Below are 23,672 nucleotides of genomic sequence, written 5' to 3'. Positions count from 1 at the left end.
TGTGTGTGTGTGTGTGTGTGTGTGTGTGTGTGTGTGGGGTGGTGCTTTGCAGCTGCGGTGAAAAGAGAGCCCTGGCCAAGTGCATAGTCAATGAAGACACTGTGTGTTGAAGCCTCCACGCTGTGCCGCAGTGTCCTGTAATGTGTCCAGGCAGGACATTGGAGGAATGTGGAGGCAGCAGAGCAAAGACACTGACTGCAGCAGGGAGAGAGGGAGCAGAAGGTCCAGGTCAATAATATTTCCTGGAGCGATTAATAAACCCTGACATGTCCCGCCCCACTCCATGGGGAAGACTGATGAGAGAATTCTAATGAGAGAAGAGGAGGAGTGTGCTACCCCCTTCTCTCCAGGCCTCTTCCCTCTTTATCCCCCCTCTTTAAGGCTCTCTCTGCAAATGTCACAAGCTTGGATGAGGTGGAGGATATTGAGATGAGTTTGTACAGTGTGTGAATCCTGAGGGTAGGACTATGTGTATAAGACTCAAGGTTTTGTGGTGTGGAAGTTCACTCATGACGCCGTTTGGGACTTTCCACGACACAAGCTGTCTGTTTGTTTGTGTGTATGATGGCTCAACAGGGACACCCAGCAGAGTGCCCAAAGCTAGCCCTAAGGCTGTGTCTTGTGTTGCTGCTTCTTGTAAGCATCCCCTAGTTCCTGGCTCCCTTTCCGTAACCTCTGGAGATGTCACTCTGTCACATTTTAGCCTCCAACCCCTGCGTGGCTCAACTGCTCCTGGGGGACCACAAGCTGCTCATCCCCGCTGCGATTCAGCTTTTCACATCTTGTCACTGCAGTGGTCTGTAGCTTGACCTCTTCAGCATCTCTGAGGAGATCACCAACTTCCTTTCCTCTGTCTTTGTGGGGAAATGTTGCTCACATAACTATAAATAACATTGCTTCCTATGGGTATCTAATCTCTTTTTCTTTATTTCTCCTCATTCAGCATGTACCAGCAAGGACCTCAAGTCTCAAATTAGACTATTAGTATTAAACATCATCATTGGGTCAGACTCTGGGCAAACAGCTATCATCACATTGTATGTGTGTGCTCTCATCTGTGTATTGTCCTTTCTCTATTTAGCACTCCGCAGCTAGTCACAAACCATCAGCCATAATGAAAATAGGTCATGGGAGATGTCAGCTCGGGGGAAGTTCTAAGGCGTCCTTATTTTCCGATAGGAGACATTTGCAAGTAGCCTTGGGGAAGGGTATTGTCCTGGCCAACTAGACAGCAAGTTATTTCAGTGGTATTTGTGTCCCGAGTCACCCAGGCATAGAGTTTGCTCTGTCTCACGGTGGGTCAGTGTCATCCTGGGCTGCTGAATAGGAGGCCTCAGCTGTATTGAGAGGAACTGCAGGTCAAACAGCAATTTAATACGATGAAGGTAGAGAATGAGACTTATTCCTAATTAACCACTGCAGATATAATTTAAAAAACATACGCTACATGAGGATATAATGGGATATTTTGCTTTTTGCCCCACCAAAAACTACTGTAATGTAAATATGAGCATATTGTAATGTGATTAGAGCTACACTGATACATCTGCTAGGTTGATACATCGGCTGATGTTAGCTCACTGTATTTATATCAGTATTAGTGTATATCGGCCGATGAGTATCAAGAAATTGCAGTATAGAAATGCCAATTTAGGTTTGAGGTAATTTAGTAACAGTGTATAATTTGTCCAGCAGAGAGCACTAACAAGTTGATTTTCAAATGTAAGATATCACGTTAAATACATACCTTGGTCACAATTAAAAAACAAAACTTCTTAGGGCTGGCAAAAATGTATCAACTTTCATTGGACTACATTGTGATTATCATTTTACAAAATGATGTTGTCCGTTTAAAAACTTGCACCAACATTGTTTGTTTGAGATGGGTGAAGACATGTGTCTGATATACAGCAGAACACAGTTTATTGCCCCAATGAAAGTAACAGCTGCAACAGCTACATATCCGATTGGTACATTTCTGCATTGATCCTGTATATGATAACACCTCAACCACTGTTATGTGTTCATAGAGACCTCCAGCATCTGGTATGCATTGTGTGACTCACGGCTCTGTCTCCACTGATTACACCCTGCCACCTCTGAATACCTGCATACCTCAAAGCATGTAAACAAAAATGTGGACATGCACAGATATCAGCATGTCACAGTACACAGACAGGCAACAGAGAATACAAACAGGCCACTACAAGGCATCTCTTTTTCTCCAAACATGAAAAAAAAGGCAGTGTGGGAATTGTGACTCATGGTGAATCTTGTGTCGTTTATAGTCCCAAATGAAAAAGCTGATAAATGCTTTACGCTGACAGTGTTTTGTTTTGGAGGATGAGCTATCACTCTCTGTGGACTTGTGTTTTCCTTGTGGTGTGCTTCCAGCTCTGTCATTCTTCTCAGTCTGGGGTTTAAAAAAAACAACCCTGAAGTGACATAATGATACCCCTGCAGCTCTCCACTATTGTCTCACTAATTAGCCCCAGAAACCTAACCATCAGAAAGGACAAGCTTGTTACAATTAGAAGTTAAGACAGAGAAATTGGCTGTCTTTGCCTCTGACAGGAAACACGGTGTTCCCTGGCATCGGCTCTTCCTGTGGACAGAGCACTGTCAGTTCCACTGAATGTGGTTTCTCTGGGCACAGAGTCGCTCTGTCTCTTCAAATACATCAGCTGGGGAGAATTTGGAAAATGGGTGGTGGGTGTAGGGGCGATGTGACAGGGTGAGCGGGCTGGGCACTAGGTACATTGTGTCCTCTGAGCAAAAAGCTGCCAGATTGTTTACCCTTCAGGCCACAAGGTTTGAAACCTGCAAGATGGCTTATTAGAGGCAAAACAACTAGTAACCTAAAACCTGCTGTGCATTTTCTCACTGCTGTGTTCAAAACATGTTTGCAACCATCTCAGTTGCTTTTCTTGCAGAGATTTAGATGAGACGATTTATATCACTCTCATGTCAGTATGGAAAATGTAAAGCTGCAGCTAGGAGATGGTTAGCCTATCTTAGTATTCAGATTGGAAACAGCTAGGCTGCCTAACAGCACCTCAACAGCCCTCACTACATATCTTGGTAGCAATTCTTTATTAGCAAAATGTATTGGATCCTCATCAGATTAACTTGAGCAGTCCTACTTTGTCATTGCATGTGTGGTTGTGGGTGATAGCGTTAGTGTAATGTCAGCAGCGCCCTCCTCCACCATTTAGGTTCAAGATACTCATCCTCATGAGAACCTCGATTTAAACCAAGATCAACTCAGATGTTCGCACCGTGCTTGTTGTGGTGCTACCACAGAGTGACCTGTGAGCAAAATAGAGAAGCCTTGTTATAGAGCAAAGCTGCAAGAGTTGATCAGTGTGATATGGAGTCATGCTGTTGCTGGATGATATATTGTGTTTGTTTATGTAACTATAGTAACAGGTTTTAGATTTTAGTTGTAATGTTTGGTTAGAAGGTGTAGAAAAAGGGGAAGATGTGTGAGGGAGATGGTAATGTTGTAGGTGTGTGTGTGTGTGTGTGTGTGTGTGTGTGTGTGTGTGTGTGTGTGTGTGTGTGTGTGTGTGTGTGTGTGTGTGGTCACAATGTGTCGGTGCCGTCAGGCAGTACTACAAACTTATACATGTATTTTCCATCACTGTTTACATTTATGATGCCTTATTTATTCTCCTGTACAGCACTTTGGTCAACTTTGGTTGTTTTTAAAGTGCTTAACAAATAAAGTTGGATTGGATTGGATTGGATTGGATTATATGGACTAAAATTAAGAATACCTCAGCCTCTAAGGTATAATCTTTTAATATTTTTTAAATGTGTCTCTTATGAGTCCACCAACTTTATTGAAATGCCGCACAAAATGACTGGAGTACTCTTATAATTGTGTGTGTTTGGGTATCTAATGTGAGGCTATTAATAACCCCTCTAAAAGAACAACAAGCACAGGGTAAGTTTGAACCAGAACACTGCAGGAGGTTTAAATTCACGCTTTCTATTTGAGAATGTGGTCCTCGTATCACCGTGTCTCTCTGTCTCTGTGCTGTCTGCCTTTGGGGAGCTGCAGTGTGTAAACCTGGGCCGGGTTAGCTATTTAAAGGAGAGCGCACCACATTCACAGTCTTTACAGAGGAAATGAAGCTGGGGTGTCCATGTGCTCACACAGATGTGCGACCACTTCCCATAATATATTTGTGTGTGTGTGTGTGTGTGTGTGTGTGTGTGTGTGTGTGTGTGTGTGTATATATATGTTCCCGCAGACAACTTCCATGATCTAAATTCAAACTGTATTTCAAATTTGTGACACTTATTCATTATCCATTCTAAGATTTTAAGAAGTGCACTGTGGAAAATGTAGATTTGTTTCAACGCTTGTATTGCTGTTCTTCACAATGTGTTCCCATGGTAACCTGACCAGCAGTACTGCCACCAACGTGGCACCTGTGGGATGTTTAACACGTCGGCTTTATTAAAAAAAGAAAAAAACAGAAAAGAAAAGCCAGCATGCAGACACACATTGAAAACCTGAGAACTTGATGTCAATCCAGCCTTTTGTCTAAGTTAACAGCTTCTGAGGAACAGTGACGTTTGGTAAAAAAAAATGTGGGAAGGAGAGTGTTTGTATAATGTTAAACACACTTGGATACAGCCATTTAAAAAACAAAACAAAAAAAAACACTAGCAGTAAGAGCCCAAGCATGCATGTTTTGGTATTTAGTAAATTGTTCATAATGATATCATTTATGTTAACAATTTGGAGGTTTATACAATGCTTCTTTGTACTCTATATGCTTGACTACTTCATGCTAAAATTATGATTATAACCTGGGTGCAAATTGCTTGGGGAGATGTCTGTGTGTGTGATTAATAAAGCAGCTATGTGTTATCCCTGCTTCAGGTCAGACTGAACACATTTAATGCATTTCCTATGCCTGAAGACTGCACCTCACACAATGAATACAGTTCCATAGTGTGTGCCTGCAATCGTCAATCTATCTGTTGCTATAAACAATAATAGCTAGCTTAGTATTGACGTTTCGCTATATATCAAAAGTGAACACTGGTATGAAACAGGAACAAAGCATTTTGTCATAGTAGCAAAGTGTGGCTAGCTAAGGTTAGCTTGGTTGCTTGCTCATTAATTAACTGTTGATGGTCAGTAAATAGCCCAAAATTATAGGCTGGTTGCTTGTTGAATCTGTTTCATACTTAATTAACAGTAAAGTAATATAATTACTTTTTCAGCAAGTAATTTCGTCTATCAAGTTAATGAGATTAATACTGAATTTGCTATGTCGTCTGTAATTTAAAAATCCTTCCATCAACTTAATTCTCTTTACTGAAGATCCAATTTAGATACTTTAAGATTACTATTTCAATTATCAGGAGTACTTGGAGTAGCCTACCTTGTCATGCTATGCAGTATCTCACTAGCACTATCTACAGCACCACTGTACAGTAACAACTCTACCTCTGCAGCGGTGCTCTCTTGCCAATCTGGGTTCCTCCCCTCCTGCGCTCCTAGCATTGTCATTAATCAATTCCTGCCTCCTTCCCAGGGCGCCCAGACGCTGTGGCAGTGGTAATGACCTTGGAGACCCGCTGGCTCCGCTCTGCAGTGTCAGCCCTCCAGGTCTATGGGAACAAATGTAGCATCTCCCATGGAGATCTCGGCTGAATGTGTGAGAAAATGCATATGTGTTTATGTATGCTGGTGTTATGTTTGCATGCAGGAGAGGCACATATACTGAATAAAAGAACAAAGAGAAAACCATGTTAACCACTGCCAGGAAATAAAAGCTGTGGTTGCCAGGTTCAGGCCACAACATCCTGTTGCCTAAGATATGGAAGCTACTGTGTCAGACCCTAAAAGCGCTGCCATTAGAGCAGTCCTCACTGGAAATGAGAGCTTTTAGCTGCTGCATATTAGTTAAGAATAACATGGTACTAGATGAGAAGCGATTATTGATAATCCTCTTAAAAACATTCCAGCCATAACTGTAACATTTGAGAGCAGCTCTCATTTAACGTATGACTTAATGCCTTCAGCATTTATAGCAGTTAAAAGCTACTGTACATTTGTTTGGTGAGGCGTGGAGACCAAGAGCATAATTGGTAGTAAATATTTACTCCAGTCTGTCGTCTGCATTAGCAAACACCACATCTGAGCTTACACTTGGTTGGCTTGTTTGAGTGTCACTTAGTCCGTGTGTTCATGTGGTCGTGTATGAGTGTGTCACAGACACACAGTCACAGCTAATTTTCCCAAGGCGCCAGTAGGTCTTTCAATCATTTCTGATCCACAGATTTACACGCCTGCACAAACGCACTACAGGCATACATTTCTGCACCAAATCTGCTAACAATTGGCATGCAAAGGCTACACTGCCTAGCTGCTTGGCATGAAATACACACACATGGGGATGTACGCATACCCACAAATCCACAAACACATGTGCCAGGGCCTGTGTGAGAACCACTGTGCCAGAAATCATTCTACTAGTGGTCCATCATCCACAACACGTGTGTGTGTACGTGAGGGAGGTGGGGCAATCTCCCTGTGAGGGTCTCATCATGTCCTCCAGGCCCCTTACACCTCTCGACCTGACAGAATTGAACACTGAGGCATCCATCTTTCTCCCACCCTGACACCTCTGGGATTTACCTCCACCCCTCTTTCAATTATTCAGCAGCAGAGCAATTATGGCCTGGAATCAGAGCCGTCGATAGCCAGTGTAATGCGCAGCAGCTGGGCTGAAAATGACGAGACTGGTGTTGTGACACTTCTCATTATCGCCCAGCACTCCGTGATTACCGGTACTCTGCTTGAACAGGTATTAGTGTGTAAGACATGTAGAGGAAAAGAGAGAAGGAAGAAGAAGGGATTGTTGGGATTGTAAAGCTGGGAGACTGTCAGCGTGGTGATGTATGGGAAATTTACTGCTCAACTTGTAAAGCCATTAAGGGGACGACAAAAGTGTTGCATACAGTGGTAAACTAATGAGTTCTTAGGCTCTTGAATATGAGGCTAACACTTTTTGGAATATATGCAGGATCTGAATTTTTTGGTTAAAGGAAAATTCTGGTATTTGTGGGTGTTAGGGAATTACGTTTATGGACTAAAAAAATTTCAAACACTTGTATTTGAGTCTAACAAAACATAAACACAGAAAATAGTCACCTGGAAATCCATATAGCTGTTGTAGAAGACCGCATAGTAGCTGTAGAGCAATTAACCACAACTGGATTTATAAAACAGAAGCAGTCAATAAAATATGCATTGTGTGTACCATATAATTTTATGTGTGCAATTTGAAAAGTCCACACAAAACACTGTCTTGCTTTCGCTACTACTTCTCTTGCATGCACACACAAGCTTAAGTGAGTCATAGCCTCACAGTAGCGTAAACAAAGCCATCAGGTAAATCAGAAGGCAAACAGACAAGGTAGTGGATGTGATATGCATTTCGCTGCAGGAGCACTAGGCGACCATCGTCTGTGTTAACTTTCAGTCTGACTCGAAGAAATGTTTTATAGATTTTTTATCTTAAAGGCTAGCCTGGCCCTGTCCAAAGTGAATAAAACAAAAACAAAACAACTATCAGCACCTCTAAAGCTCACCAATTAACATGTTACATCCTGTTAAACTGTATTAAAACTGAAATGTACAAATGACAAACTGTGGTTTCTTTGTGGGAATATGTGAAACCAGGGTGCAGTGAGTTGCCAGGCAACCAGCTGTGAGTCCACACAGTCACCGCTTAGCTATTTTCACCTACTTCCAGTCTTTATGCTAACGTGATGGTAGCCTGCTGGTTCTCGCTTCATATTTATCTCACAGACATGACAGTGATATCAATCTAACTCTCAGCAAGAAGGCACATAACATATTTATGTAGTATAGTATTATTGTAGTATTTTTCAAAATGGTTAACTGTTCCTTTAAGTTTTTTTTGGAAATCTGTAAGAGGCTCACGCTCCTTACCTCATTCAATGCTATGTAGGTGTGTGAAATGTTATCCTCACCAATAGCCATAATGGACAAAAATCTGAAAACGAGACCCAGATTGGCAAACACTGGAATTTTCTTTTAAAGTTACGTTTTTATCAGGACTCTTTATAATTTGAAACAGTCATTCTATGGGCATGACTTTGATTAGACTGTGTGGGTACTTTATAGTTGTTCTCATGCATTTACTAACAGGAATCAATGCAGAAACAAAGCCTTAACCATTCAGGAACCACATCCTTTATGATTTTAAGCCTCTGGAATTTCCTAAATTCTGTTTACACATCAGAATGAATCTGAAACAATAATTAAAATGATGACTGGTGGTCACATAGTGGGTAAATCACCTCTTTAACTGACCATAATTTCAGAGTCCTTTTTAGAAAGTTTTAATGGTCAATAAAAAAGGATTAAGGAGATTAAAATGTAGTTCTATGCAGAATCATAACAGCTGACTCAGATGCCGTCTGGGATCCTGATTTTAGAGCATTACAACCAGGCTGTCTCCCCTGAGAATGAATGGCTCATTTTTATGTCATGTTATTCAAGCGTAGAAATAACAGGCAATTGAGGAATCCCATGGGACAAAGAAACCTACTTCACTCAAATGAATTAAAATAAATCGCAGTGTCAGTGCCTGTAATGATGACAATCCACAAAGCTTTTCAACTGGCATGAGATTTATTTAACATCAGTGTTGATGCAGGGGCTGGGGCTAAACAGACCTGGCTCTTGGAAAACCAACCCCCAGAGAAAGAGGGGGGATCGTGCATAGAACCCCCATTTTCAAAAACAGAGACAGAGATAACCACAGTCCTTCGGGATCTGTGCAGGACAGACAAGATCTATCCCCCAAAATATCCTTTCATTCCCTGAGAGAAGGATGGGGAGGAGGGGGGAGGGCAGCGGTGGAGAAACAAGTGATAAGCACCGCTGCGGGAGAACAAAAAGCCACTTGATTCTGAGGGGCGAAAAGAGAAGGAGGAGGAGAGGAGATGTGGGACCAGAAGGGATAAGTAAACGGCCCACGCTGCGAGGATGAGGAGCCTGCCTCTGCTGCTCTGCAGAGATAGAGACGACCAGACGCAAACCCTCCTGTGACTCTTTAAAGAGGGATATGAGGACCAAGTCTTCTGGTTTTTGACATGTCTCCAGACTGTCTACATAGGAAGTGAGGTTTTTACCTTCAAACAACTCTGGTTGCCATAGCAAAATTGCAGTATCATAATTCATCTTCCACAGAAAAGCCCCCTTATGCTCCCTTATCACACATCCTGTGACAACAGGCCTGACAAACATGTAGAAAAACAAAAACAACTGCTATTTTCACAGTATAGTCCAGATTCACAGAGGATGTGCGGTGATTGCAGATTCAAACAGCAGCCTGCCTTGCAGGAGAAACTGTAAGTGGAAGCACAGTAATTATGTTACCCAAACCCAAACCCAAACTCCAACCTGACACATTTTTCACAATCCTCTTTTGCAGGATCACGGCCCCAGCAGAGCACATTATGAGCAGCACTTTGTTGATTAAGATTGTGTAACCCTGTTGTTTGGTTTCTGCCTGAATTCTATAGGAATATGAGTCATTCAGTGGGGCCTTGGGCACCATAGTGAGCCTCATTGTCCTCCCTCCTAAGCAGGCTTGTTACGCGAATGAGAAAGGACACACACCATATTGAGAGCAAATGACTATTCTACGTCGAAGGCCTCTTGGAGAACTCGCTGCCCTCTTGGAAAAAGGAAGTGCAACATCCAGTCCTCAAACGTTGCCCACAAAAGCTCTGCGAGACAGGCCGACATGCAGTGAGAGAACTGGCCCACCACTAACAGGTCTTGACAGAGGCATGGAAGCATGACAGGCCATCAGAAATCATGCACATAAACACCAGGAGGAGGAGGTGATGACATATTGGGTATCACTAAATCCCAAGAACAGACAAATGTATTTGACCTGCAGGCCACAGAGGTAACACAGGGGTCAACATCTCAGCTCTGCTAGTGTCTATAACTGTAACACGAGACTAAATAGTATTTGACTGTTTTTTCCCAAGAACCTGATGGATTGGGCTCACTGAAAAAAGGTTTACACAGTATTTAAAAAGTCATTTCCACCTTACATAATCAGATTTTTTTCAGTCAGGTGAACAAAACCCTGCCAACACAATGAAAGTGAAAACAAAAGCTTTGAGCTTTGAGAAAAGTCAAGATGGCAAAACAACCCTCTAGCGAGAAAAAATGTCTTTGCAAAGTTCATTTGAAACGTCAAAGTGTCCTCTGTCTTCCTCATTCACCTAGAACTGAATGAAAACTTCAGATTCTACAGGTGATATCTGCGATGTGCAATCTGGGTCACACTCTTAATAAAAGCTACTGTATTTGCACATAGTGTATGTAGGGTTATATGCATCCTGCGTGTATGCATGTGTGTGTGTGTTTCTGCAATGTAAGCACATGCTGTCCTCCATCTGCTGCTTGATAGAGACTGTTTCCTTTCCTGTGCAGCCAGCCAACCAGCCAGCCTTCCTGTACCGCTCTGCTCCAAAGGGGAAATGGGAGCAAGACTGCCACACACTCCTGACAAAAACCCTGGATAAGATACATACACATGCAGACACAGCTGGACAGACAATGACTTAGCCACACATTTTAACACAAACACACTCACAGTCTCCTCTCCTTTCTCTTTCCTTCCTTCTTAGACTTTGTTTTTCATCTACTGTAAGTTCCCTTTGTCTTTATTTTTTCATGGTCAAACACCTCCACAAATCATTAAACAGCTTGCAGGGACTTAAATATTTGAATTGCACAACAATGAAGGGGATTGTTAAATACAGGAAAAGTCAAAAGCATGGGTGTTGTAGGGTCTGTAATCATGACATCAAATCAGTGAAATTCCTATTAGCCACCAAGCATGGGCTGTAATAACAGGAAAATGAATCTCTCGTTAAATACACAGACCATGTGTGTGTATGTAAATTGACAGAAGCAGACCATCTATCTGGGACAGCCCCAGTGACCTCAGTTGATGGTATACAGACTACAAATTGAGAAAGAACCATGTCGAGTAAAAAACTAAACAAAAAAAGTCTGCTTTATTTCACTTCCATATCCCATATTTTCCTATCAAGCCTAATACAGTGATACCTGTAAGTCTTAAGTCTTAATTATGCTGGCCACTTCACAATATGCTTTTAGGAGCAAGAAACCCTTGGAAAACTCTACTTCTAAAATGTCAACAATAACATAGGCTCAAAGTCTCAAGTCAAAAAATATAAAGAGCCTTTTTTTCGTATGCCTGCAAGAGCAAGACAATACATTTGACGAACTAATCCATAAAAAAAAGGTCTTAATCAGGTTCCAAATATCAGCACAAAGTACAAGGCCAAAAGCAAATCTATTTCACAGACTCCTAATCAGATGTACTTCACACAGTATAAAGACAAACCATACCACTTTATATTCAGGATAATGGCATTTTTACTACGGTGCACTGTACTGTGCAATTCTCTGTTCTCACTACTGTTCCACTTCCTGTTTCTGATCCTTTTTACCAGCTGACACAAAAAACAAGCTGTAGCCATGAATCTTCAGATTGAGGAAATGACTGAACAGACACAAAGATGCCAGGAACTTGTTGTAAAGTGTTAACTATTAGTATACAAAGACAAAAAACAGCCTAAGACTAACTGCAGCTGCTAATCATAAAATACATTGATGCTATGTATGCAGGCCATAGTGTGCTAAGTTACCTGGATGAGTGTTGATTCAATGTATTCTGATTCTCAGATCCATAATAGCAGGTCACATGGTTTTGACAGAGTCCAGCAGTCACATTGTTGTCGTCATCTTCAGTGAAATATTGAACAGAATCTGGAGGTGGTGGAGTGAGGTCTGCTCTCACAGGCCAGCGAGGAGAGACGATCCGTGGATCCAGGCGGCTGTCTCAGCGCTTCACTTCCAGGGGCCAGCCGGAGTTTTGTAGGGCAGCGCTGCAAGCCTTAAAGGGATGCTGCTCACCACCTTTGTTTGAACAGAGAGAAAGAAGGACAGAGAGCATGTTAGAGAGTTAACAACACAGCAAACACACACAAGGAGCAGAAGCTGGAAGATGGGGAAGGTGTGATGCAGTTCCTGTCTTAAGCAGAAACGGTGTGTAGCAAGAAGAGAGTGCAGTTCGGAGTTGGGGACAGCTTACCCAAAGGAAGAGGCAGTGAAGTAATAAACAGGCCCTACAGCATTATGAAACAGCATATATAACCTCCGTAGTTTACCCTTCATGCTTAATGATGACTTTTAGCATTGAGGGAAATTCAGAAGAAAGTATGAACATTTTCATCATCAGAAAAGGAACAGTGACAATGGTACAAAGTCTAAGAAGGTGCCCAAGGGTGATATGCAGATGGTCACAAAATGTAACCATGGTGAAGAAAAGATGTATAAATTAGTCAGGAGAGTTAAATTAGTTAATTTTTTGGAGGGGTAACATTTTACAGAGCGCCTATAATTCAAATTAAATCCAGCAGCCAACTCTTAGTGCACATCACTTTGTATCAGCCTCGTTTAAAAACAAAAAAAAGGTTCCCCTGATTTTTAAATCTACTGATGGCAAAAATATGCATATCAGCCCCGATTTGGAGTTTTACATAAAGCCTCTTTCTGTCTCGTAACCAACATATTCATTTTGATCCCAGACGTGTTGGATATTATATATATATATATATATATATATATATATATATATTTTCTATTTCAGTCTATTTGTGTGAGAAAATACTGGTACATACTGTGAATAAGCTGTAGTAGAAATTGCAGGTTGGTGCCATCTAATATATAATCCCTGCTATTGCCCACGGGAGGCCTGAAAGGAGGCTATGGGGGAGGGGGGGAGGAGGGTGTGAGAAAAAAGGGGACGAGGAGCACAATTTATCTACCTGGGAACGCTGAGCAGCCAAAGAATCTGGAGGCAGCGCTTCCGTGTGGAAACCTCACAAGTACAGTTAGTTTACCTTCAACTGAAGGATTCTGGGTGAAAACTTAAATGGGCCAATCACATTCTTGGAAATATGAAAGCTTTGCTACAACTGCCAAAACTACGAGCTCACATAATTTTTTTTTCTCCGCTCTTGCAACTTTGACATTTTGGAGATACAAGGTTTTCACCACCCAGCAGCGGCAGGGAGCATGCCGAGCGGTTGCTATGGCGACGTTCTCGTCTAGCCGAGCAGAGGGGAGGTGTGGAGGGGGGTTCTATCTCTCTCACTCTCTCTCCCTCCCTCCCTGTTTCTTTTTTTTTCTAGGCTCTAAGGATAAATGAATGGATCTCCTACAGCCCTCCCAATCTCCACCCCTCTCTCTTCTGGAGCTCAATGAAAACAGGCAGTCAACATTTGCTCTATGACATCCTGGAAAATGAGGTGTCATGCTTGAGGATTTCCATAGCAGCCAAATAATGGTTTGAGCAAAAGAATCTGCTCAGAAGGCAGGATAGTGTGGAAAAGTGACTTTATCAAAAAAAGATATGGTATGGTTAATATGTAAAGTCTTAAATTCCTGAAAAGCACTGTGAGGGAGCATTTCAAGTCACATATCATCTCAAAGTTTATAAATAAATAATAGAAGATCTGACAGGGAGGAATCAGATCAAGCAAACTATTGAATAATAGAAGAACCTCCCTGTAATGCAATCGGATGCAGAGGAAAACACAGAAACCCATGGAAGCTGCTGAATGTAGGATACGATTTCTGTGTGAAAAATCTAGTTATGTCCCTCCTGTGTGTGGAAGAAGAAGCTGTAGTCCATCTCAAAAGGGCCACCATTCGTTCCCTCAATCAGCATCTACTAGGCAATGCTGCTTTGTCCCACCCAGCCATGGGTACTGGAGTAGGAGGTGAGAATCATCTGTGACAACTGGTTTTACCTGCCAACAGAGCTTCCCCATGTTGCGCCCTAAAGGTGAACTTACTTATACAAACAAAGACAGCCCACCTCAATGTCCTTTCTCACATGCTTTCTTATCTTAATAAAAAACAACTAAGTTCCTTATCTTTTAAGCTACATTAATACAAAGATTATTGTGTTTGAGGGAAAGCAAGAGCACTGACATTATGTGACCAAGTCAGCCCTTGGTGACCTTCTACAGTATCACTTCCTCACAGTCATACATCAGTGACCACAGTGCATGTGATAAACCTTACATAGATAGGGGTTACTCATAAAAGATTAATATTATATTTTGATTGTGAAATGACTGTATTTGACTTGGCAGCCAAAATGGCATCCTGATAAAAGGTGAAAACACGAATAAGTCGAGAGGGAAAAAATTTGAAAAACTTTAGGAAGATAAGTACTAGGATATTTTTTTAAGATGCATTAAAAGACCAGTGTTGGGATTTAGTGGCATCTAGTGGTGAAGCTGAGGATTGCAACTAATTGAATACTGCAGACATCTGTATATGACATCCTGGGAATGAGAACAGGCTGTGAAGTGTGTGGGAGTGGCTGAAAAAAATGTGAGGGGCCCTATCTAGCCAGTGTTTGGTTTGGCTCTTCTGACCTACTGTAGAAACATAGCAGTTCAATATGGTGGACTCCATGGAAGACAACCTGCAGTGTCTGTAGATAAGAACAACTAATTCTAAGGTAACAAAAAACACAACAAATGCTATATCAGGTGATTATACACTAGAGAAAACATCCCTATGAATATTATATCCCATTTCTGCCAATAGATCTTTCTTAATGATACACACTGGACCTTTCAGTCCATAAAAGCCACTAATATCTGTAGTCAGAGCACTAGCTGGTTGTGGCTAATAAACATGGAGTGCAAAGACAGTCAGGCATTCAAATTAGCATGAGGTCAAAATTTGCTTCATATTCAAAATGAACAAACGTGGAGAGTTTTCACAGCATAATAACACAAATACACAGAAATGGCAAGTTATCTCTGGCACTGTATCAGATCTCTTTTTTCTAGCAGGCCAGATGCTAGGTCTGTGTGTGTGTGTGTGTGTGTGTGTGTGTGTGTGTGTGTGTGTGTGGGAGCAACTTCAGAGAAGTAATGTTGTATTTTCTGTATGTAACCTCTCTGTGCTTCATCTGAGGGTGTAATAGATTGTCCAACATTGACTTCCACAGGTGTAAGATTTACAGCTTTAGACTCAAAAACACAGTTTCACCAAAACTCTCACATACCTGTTATTTCCCCCGACAAGAGCCTAAGCTCAGCTGAAAATACATTGAACCAAGGTGACAAATACCAGCTCAAAGACAGGTGGACACCTCATTCACCTATATGTATACGCACAGAGACACACACACTGACTCTTACACCACTCCAGGGTTGTGGTCAATCAGATTACACCATACTGAGATCTCAGAGTGCACCAACACAAATCCATTTATAGAGATAAGCTTTGAGGGTAAGAGAGGAAGAGATGTCACTTTGCCCACTGGGGAGCCATCTGAGTCACTATCGGGGCCTAGCATCGGTCCAGCACAACACTGTGTTTACAGACGTCGTCTCTGACCTGCCACTGAGTGTCACTTCCAAAAATACAAAGATTATAAAGAGTTCAGGACCTCCCCAATGGGTCAGAAGATAAACCTCAGGGGTTGTGTGACAGGACAAGAAAGGATACAAAATATTCAACACAAAATGTGTTTTCTTTCAGACTGCTCAATCTTTGCTTAAACATTTACAGTGTTGTCTGTCTTGAGGAGCATGCAGTTAAACACCGCTGTTTTAAGGAGTAACAAGATAAAAAGGTTGGGAACCACCAATATAAAGAGATTATTTCTTAGGTGGGAAAAACTATGAGACCATTTTGTAAATGCTGCGTAATGGAAAATAATAAGATGTACAGTAATAAGGTGGTGTTGAATTTTTAATGATAAGGCTTTAATTAGAATAGAGCGGCAGCAGCAGCAGTCTAGCACCTGCTTCACCATGTCAGTGTTAGAGAGATGTGAAAGTCAGGGAAGTGGCGAGGCTCTTTTGTGATTTATGGAGTTTATAGGCAAGCATGATAGAGGCAAAATAAGCCCGAAGATGAAAACTGCAGCAGCAGAAATTATAATAAATGGCACTACAAGAGAGAAAAGCATGCTTGTGGACTTTACGCCTCTATGATCGGATGTGAATAGAGCCATGTCCCTGATGAGCTGTCCGCACATTGTGAGTTTAATGTTCCAGAGCGAGAGGACAGACGGCAACAAGGAGCATGATTCTGTTAGCTGAGACTCCCTCGCCTGTCCGTCTTACTCCCCAAACACACCGGTTGGATCTTGGCATCCAGGTTTGCTGAGCACAACTGCTAAGTGGCCCTTAGCCAAAACAAGCAGGATGTGAGTGTGATAATATCATATAGCAGCTCTTCTAAACTTGGCAATCGCTGTTATAATCAAATATCTGGAAATTTCCTAAAGGGCCAAGGCAGGACTAGATCACTTACAGACAGACTGTGTATGTGGCAGACTATATCAATAGTGTTATTCATTTAGTGGCTAGCTAAATGAGAACCCTGATTTAATACTTACCTGTGGCTCTCTCAGATCAATAACCAATAGAGTGATGGAATACGCCCCTGCAATGAAGAAAATTTCCAAACTGCATCAAGAATATAAGTGAGAAACAGCTGCTGAGGCCAGATGCATTAGAGTCTCTTTTTCTTGTGTATTGTTATGGATATGCTCAATGTATTCTGACTTATATATGCATTTGAATTCGTCTCAGGTGTTAATGGGATTTTACTCCTTGAAGCTGTAGTATAAAGAAGCTCTTTATTGTACTGTTTCTTTAAAGTCTGATGGAGGTCTGTGAAATGCAGCTTTTTTAATCAGATAATGTGCTGACAGTGTGTGGGAATCCACTGCTTTTTCATTATATTACATTCTCCTACGCACCTGCCTTATGGGTTTGCATTAGATTATATACTATTTTGGTTAAAACACCATAAAAAAAGGGAACCATTCTGGATAGCCTGTCAATCCAGTTCTCAGTCGCAAGACCTAGACAGAGGCCTTAAAAAAATCCTGTTTATTCTAACTGCAGCATGTAAAAACAGACATTATTCAGTCTTCCATTTCACAATCCAACACACTTCCTCAGTGGTGGTGTCTCTTCCCTTCCTCCTCTCACATCCTTTCCCAAAGCTTATTCTCCCAGGCACCTGGGATCAGCTCAGACAGAACGGGGTTAGGATTAAACAAGTCCCCAGCTGAAGACTCCCTGCAACACTTAAACTCCTAGAACCCCAGCTAGTATGGCAGAGAAACAGTGGGATTCCACAAAAAGGGAAAAGAAACACAAATGTCTCCACACATAGGTAGTTACAAATCATTCTCTAATACACACACACACACAAAAAAAGACAAAAACACACATATAGAGTGACATTAATGGGCATGTAAGTACACCCACACAAATGGAAGAAAAAAACGCCCTGTGGATTTCTCAAGCTATCTACGTATGAGTATATCTGGCTATAGCCCAAGGCTACATGTCTTGTCTGACTGCACAACCTTGTCTGGGAACGAAGATGTTTCACACGTTGGAGAGAGAGCCATGAACGCCTCCACTTCTTTCACAGAGACCTGCCAAAAGTAGGAACCGGAGTGAGAAATCAAAACACAAATGAAGCTGTGAAACAATATGTAACGATGCTCTTTTTCAGGAATGAATTTATTTATCCGCTTCAGATTGTTGCTACAGAAAGGTCATTAACACGAATGATTAACACATCAACAAAAAGACACGGATGAGAATTGTTTAAAGATTGTCTGTGGAAGATACTTGCTGTAGGCTGAATTAATAATAAAGCACAAAACAGCCCCACTGTCCCTCTTGTCCGTGAATGCAACATCTTTGGCTACTGGTCAGAGGAACTCTTTCACGTCTTTGTGATTGTATGAAACTGACTCAGAAGACTCGGTGTCCACAAGCAGGAAGAGAAACAGTTTAGATCATATCCTGTGTGTGAACTGTGGTTCACAGTCAAACATCAGGGGTGGGGGGGTATAAAATTAGCTGGACTGTGAGAACTAGAAAGAGAGAGGGTAGATATATAGAGAGTGAAAGGACAGACTCAACCCCCCAACACATGTAAAAAAGACAGACGAAAAGGATACAGGAGAGGGAAAGAATTGGAGCCATAAATGGAACAGCTCTGGGTGTCTTCCTGTCAAGTGCGACAATTCTGGCTACACTAACACAGATGTCATCGTTTGCTCAATGCTGGCTCAGTTGTGTGGCATGTTAAGCCAGATTAGAGAGGGAAACTGCTCACTAAAACTGAGCTATGACCTAGAACATTTATTGTGGGTGTGCCTCACACCCATAAGCCAAGCATTAGTTTTCTAAAATGACTCATTCTGTAATAAATATTGAAAAAACAAAACAAATCAGACCACAACTGACTTAGACCAGTGGCTTGATGGCAACAAAAGGTCTGTAGCCATTATATTGGATAAAATATGGAGAGACAACTAATCTCAGTTCCTCAATACTTGTGGCTCTGTGGGAGGCACTTCCATTAGCATGTTAGCATTTTCAACCCAGCAATTTCAATCCATCCAGTAGTTGTTAGATTGTTAGATATTAGATTATATAGTAGTTGTTTATAGATACTTCGCTGCAGGCTGGAGATGGGATCATCTGACATTGCCATCCCTAGAGATACACTGCAAGCTTAGCCAGGAAAAACTTCTACATAAATAATATTATATAATACTGAATGATTCTGATGTACTCATTATCATAGACTGTATCAGTTCTCATCTGATGGAGAATAATGTTTAGTGTTTGCAAGGGTTTAAACCTGCAATAACAGATGTGGCTGCAGAAACAAGCTGTAAACACAACACTGTTCTTTTTAAGTTAAGTTAATAATGTTCTATGAGTTGCATGTCAACAGCTATTAACCTGCTAAATGCTCAACTACATTCATCAGCTTGTTGCTAACTTTGTCGGTTTGCCTTTTGATGCTGGGCAGGTAGTGTACAGTGGGTTTATCAGAACCTTTAGGCTAAAAACAGCGGATTGTAAACTTTTCGGTGCATTTGTCACTATGACAACGACCCCTATCACATAGCGGTTTAACATTCATTTCGGAATAGCTGAAATACTCTAGTCTGGTTAGTATTAAGGTGAGGTAGTGGCTTGACTGTCCTGTTCAATCGAGTTTAATCGTTACACTAAGACTGCAGTCATTTTAAAGTTATCACATTACAAAAGTCAAGTGAACTATGATCTCACTACTACAGCTGGACACCCTATACTGTCCTGAAGAAAGTATTCCAGCTACAGGAAGTGGGAGCTCATAGGAAGAACGCCCTGTAAACTTTAAATCAACAGGATATGGATGATTTACAGGGTTAACATCCACTGCACTCAGGAGCAGTAACAGGCCACGACTGAAATAAGGTTCTCAAACCTCTTTGTATCTTTCTCTTCAAAGGCATCACTTCAGCTGATCTACAGGCAAAGGCTGTGCATGTGAGTAAATACTGTAATCTAGTCATCAGATAGAGGGGAACTTGCGTCCCCCACCCTACCCTCCTTCCAGGAAGTCGTTGCGTAAATACGCTGCTGTATTATCATCTGACATGTAACGTGAAACATATTGAAGGCCACTGGCTGCAGCTTTGAAGGGCAAACGGATCAGATTTTCAGGGTTGGCGGGAGATGCACTGACCGCAAATTTCTATATTTCTAAAAAAGAAAGTTAAGATGGAATTACATCTTTTGCTGCAGACTTGCTGTGTATTTCATGAACAGGCCCGAGAGAATTCAGCCCTGTTCCTTCAGAGCATAGCGTTTCTGTCTGCCCCACTTCAAACAATATCAAAACCAGGATTTCTTCTTAGATCACAAATTATCCAGGGGCTCGGATTACAGATGCAAATGTGTTATTTTAATCTATTTCCTAGCAGTTACAATGACCCACAGGGAAATCATGATTCGGAGAGCTGCTGCGGTACTCTAACAGGTAACAGGAAATTGGCCATTCAGCACATCGTCTACAGTAGCTTGCGCCAGTCAGCCAACAGACTGATGGATGGCAAGTCACACTCGAGCCGCGACACCATTGATTTTCCTCATATACAACCCAAGACTGCTGATTCAAGATAATGTTACATTTTTAAAAGGCTTTGCTGTGATATTGTGGTGATAAATTCAGCCCTCGAAACTGATAAATGAGTTCAGACAACATTGGCAGGTGAGATTTATTTCCAGGGCATTGATTTATCTGTCTGGATGCTGTACATTATTTATAGTTCTTATCATTAAATGTGTGCTTAATTTCTGGTACAGTTTCAGGCTTTTAGACACAAATAGATTATGGAGAAGGTTGCAAAACTCTTACGGTCATGTAACACTGGTTTTCCTGGAATTAAAGCTGTTGTAATCTGTTGTAATAAACATATAACTGTCAAAACTGTCAAATACTGCACACCAAGTGAACCGTAGTGTCATTTAATGACATTTCACAATATTTACCACATAGCAGTTCATCAAGATGATATAAACTGAGGCACGTTGGGGTTTTGTTGTTAGCCTCCATTGATCCAAAACATCCATGCTCTTCTTACCCCTGTCTGTAAATCAGACTAGAGCTACAGAAAATATCACTCTGCTCAGCTCAAGTGATATTCTGGAACCCTTTATCATTATCCTGTGCAAAGTTTCAACTGAGCTCACACTAAGTCAGCTAAAACACATCTTTTCTCTTCATATTCGCCTTATATCCACACTAAGCTGCAGCTTTCCACACCCTAACACAAACTTTTTTTTCCACTAAACTTGATTCTGTTTTTTAAAATGGCAGCCTAACGTTTTAGGGCAGTTGGGGAGAATGACAACATACAGTTGCTTAGACACACTCAAGGGCTGTGTGGCAGTATACTTGAAATAACATTGTATTGCACAATTTGCTCACACTAAAAATGAGAAGTAGCTGTGTGAAGAATAAAAAAAGAAAGCTTGAGCGAGAAGTTAAAGTCTTGCGTACTCTCTGCCTGGGAAAGTTACAGATAGCACAGGAGGCTGTCTAAATGTATGCATTTTATAATACATTTATTAAAGATAGTTTTTTGGCATTTGCCCGTTATTTGATAGTGACAGTAGACATACAGAGAGGAAACATGGGGGAGAGAGACAGCAATATGACATACAACCAGGAAATCATAGGGTATGCGTCTTAACAATTAAAAAGCCATGTTCAAATCAGTACTTCCGTCTTGTTCAGTTCTCTTACAACAGAAACGAAACAACATGTAAATGAAAACAACTGAATCATTAGTTATGCTGGAATAAAACACAGTTGCTGCACCAGACTGTCTGTTCCACTCGTTATGTTTTGTTGTTGAGTAAAAGAGGAGAAAGAGGAGATTTAGGTGGTTATGTGTGGAAGGGCATCTTTCCTAGACACACAGCACTTTAATTTTTCATTTGGTTTAAAATAGACACAGTGTCAGTGCTAGCACTAGTCCAGCTAGTATCAGTCTTGGCCATCACTAAAGAATCAAAAGGTTGGGGATGGTGGGGGGTTGTCAAAGATTCTTGCTACCTGTCATGGTGATTACTGGTGTGGATCACTGGAAAGAGCTGTAAACAAAAGGCCCACGTGCACAGCTCTGAGGAGACGAGATAAGATGGTGTAGGAGTCGTTCTGGTGGAGGAGGGGGGTTTACTGATCACTGTGCCAAGCTAGCAGCTGTGTGATGGATTTCACACACATCTACTCATCTACCTCTGTGTCCCTTTGTGTTGAACAAAGAGCAAAAGAACCTCTTTCTGAGTGCACGCAGTAGAGGATCACCATTTTGCCATTGCCATGTCATTTGCCCCCGCTGCATGTCGTGCATGGGTGAGCAAACACACCCCCATGGTCCTTCGGCGTGCTCAACACAGGCATGCAATTATTGTGTTTGTCAGCCACACTGGTCTCAGGCATGAATATGTTCAGGAATGGAAGGAAAACAAATATATATAAAAAAAACAATTCGCATTTGCCATCAGGGAAGCTGGTTGAATTCATAGTGAATCCATGGATATATGTGACAAATCCAGCAACATGACAGCCCTGCATTGTCTGTGCTGGTATCAGACAAGTGCAGCATCTTGGCATACACGGCAGACAAAATCTGGAACAGGATATTGCATCCCTCATGACATAAGCCGTAAGCAACCCCCCTCATTTTTAGAATCAGTGACATTACACAAGCAAATAACAACAGAGATGCCATGTCAGCCTCTCCAGAGGGTCAAAAATGTGTGGATTAGACTGTCATTAATACTGAATCTGGATTATAGCAATCCTGAGGCAGCTCTACAGCTACAGATTACTTCTATCCCAGCCGCAGCAAAGAAAGACAATGGCACTTTTTGTTCACCCAGAACTGACAGTACCGCACAGTAACAAAGGAGGACTCATTTCTAATAGGGTCAGGAGTGATTAGACAAGCGGCAGGCCTAGCAGCCCATAGTGAGGGCCAAGATCCCCCAGAATCCCTCAGAATCAGACTGGATTTGTCAGATTACGACCTCACCAACTTCAATTAGCCTATTAGTGTAGTTAAATGTTGTAAAACGGTTTAAAATGGCAATATAGTCTCTAGGCTTTGACTAGAGACAGATTCAGACAGATTCAGTATTAACAGAATATATCTTTAAAGGATACATAAGAGTTACGAGTAGCTCTTTACTGTGATAAACAAATGGCTCCAAACTGTCTAGACATATTTGCATATCTTGTGATGGAAGCATATCCATTATGGGCGTTTGTGAGCGCTGTTGTGCTTTTGATGCATAATTTATTAGCCCCCCACAAAAAAGATTTTACACTGAGTCTTATAGACCCTAGAAAACATGCCATACAAAGCACATAGTGTTAGATATCAGTGGCACTCATAACAACACTGAAATGCTTCATCATGACTTCAAGCCAAAGCTCAGAAATATAATAAGTCTCCTGCTATCTCAGCTTGTTTTTAAGGGACTTTTATACAGTGATTTATTAAAAAAAAAAAAAAAAACAGAAGGGACCAGTATTATTTTAGGCAATAACATTCATTTTATGGGATTAAAGAAACAGATACTCAAATATCTAGGGGTTTCCTTAGCATTCCTTCATTCGCAATTAAACATATTATTGTTATTCAAAGGAAGAAATGGAAAAAGAAAGACACAAAGTAGAGAGAGAGGATAAGTGGGAGTTACTATAAACAAGAAATGAAGAGAGGAAAATCTGAAGACTGAGCAGGCGGAGAAGAGAAACAGAGAGAGAAAGAAAGTAAGAAAGAGGGAATACAGATCAGCCAGCGTGACCTGTCCTTGCCCCGCAAAAACAAATGACATCAGAGTAGCTGCCAATCAGCTGACGTGACACAGATAGAGCCTGCCAGAATTCACTCCAGCTTTTTTTCTAACACACTGCCATAACCCTATCATAAGAAGAAGAACTGCTAACCACAATCACACCACAGATTAGTGAATTCTCACAGTGTTTTAATAGTCGGTATCGTAGCCTACCCTGATGACTGATGAAGCCTGTTATCCTTCATGTAAAAATCTCCCTTCAGTAAAGTGATTCTACAAGACATCTCAGACTAATTCAATTCCAGACATATTAGTGGGAATCAATTTAGAGGGACAAATTT

The 23,672-nt window shown here is 41.4% G+C and overlaps 1 protein-coding gene across 2 annotated transcripts in view; it reads right to left on the bottom strand.

The window, feature by feature from the left end:
- ptprea (protein tyrosine phosphatase receptor type Ea) overlaps nucleotides 1-23,672 on the bottom strand; it is a 50,912-nt gene that overhangs the window by 14,364 nt on the left and 12,876 nt on the right. For both annotated transcript variants that reach the window (XM_051417674.1, XM_051417673.1), the window contains exon 2: nucleotides 11,761-12,031. The gene's annotated coding sequence lies outside the window, so the exon portion shown is untranslated. The remainder of the gene's footprint in view (nucleotides 1-11,760; nucleotides 12,032-23,672) is intronic.

The sequence above is a fragment of the Dicentrarchus labrax genome, unplaced genomic scaffold (genome assembly GCF_905237075.1).
Source record: "Dicentrarchus labrax unplaced genomic scaffold, dlabrax2021, whole genome shotgun sequence".
NCBI classification, from domain to species: Eukaryota; Metazoa; Chordata; class Actinopteri; family Moronidae; genus Dicentrarchus; species Dicentrarchus labrax.
The sequence above is the reverse complement of the archived record's forward strand: the minus strand, read 5'-3'. Positions and strand labels throughout refer to the sequence as shown.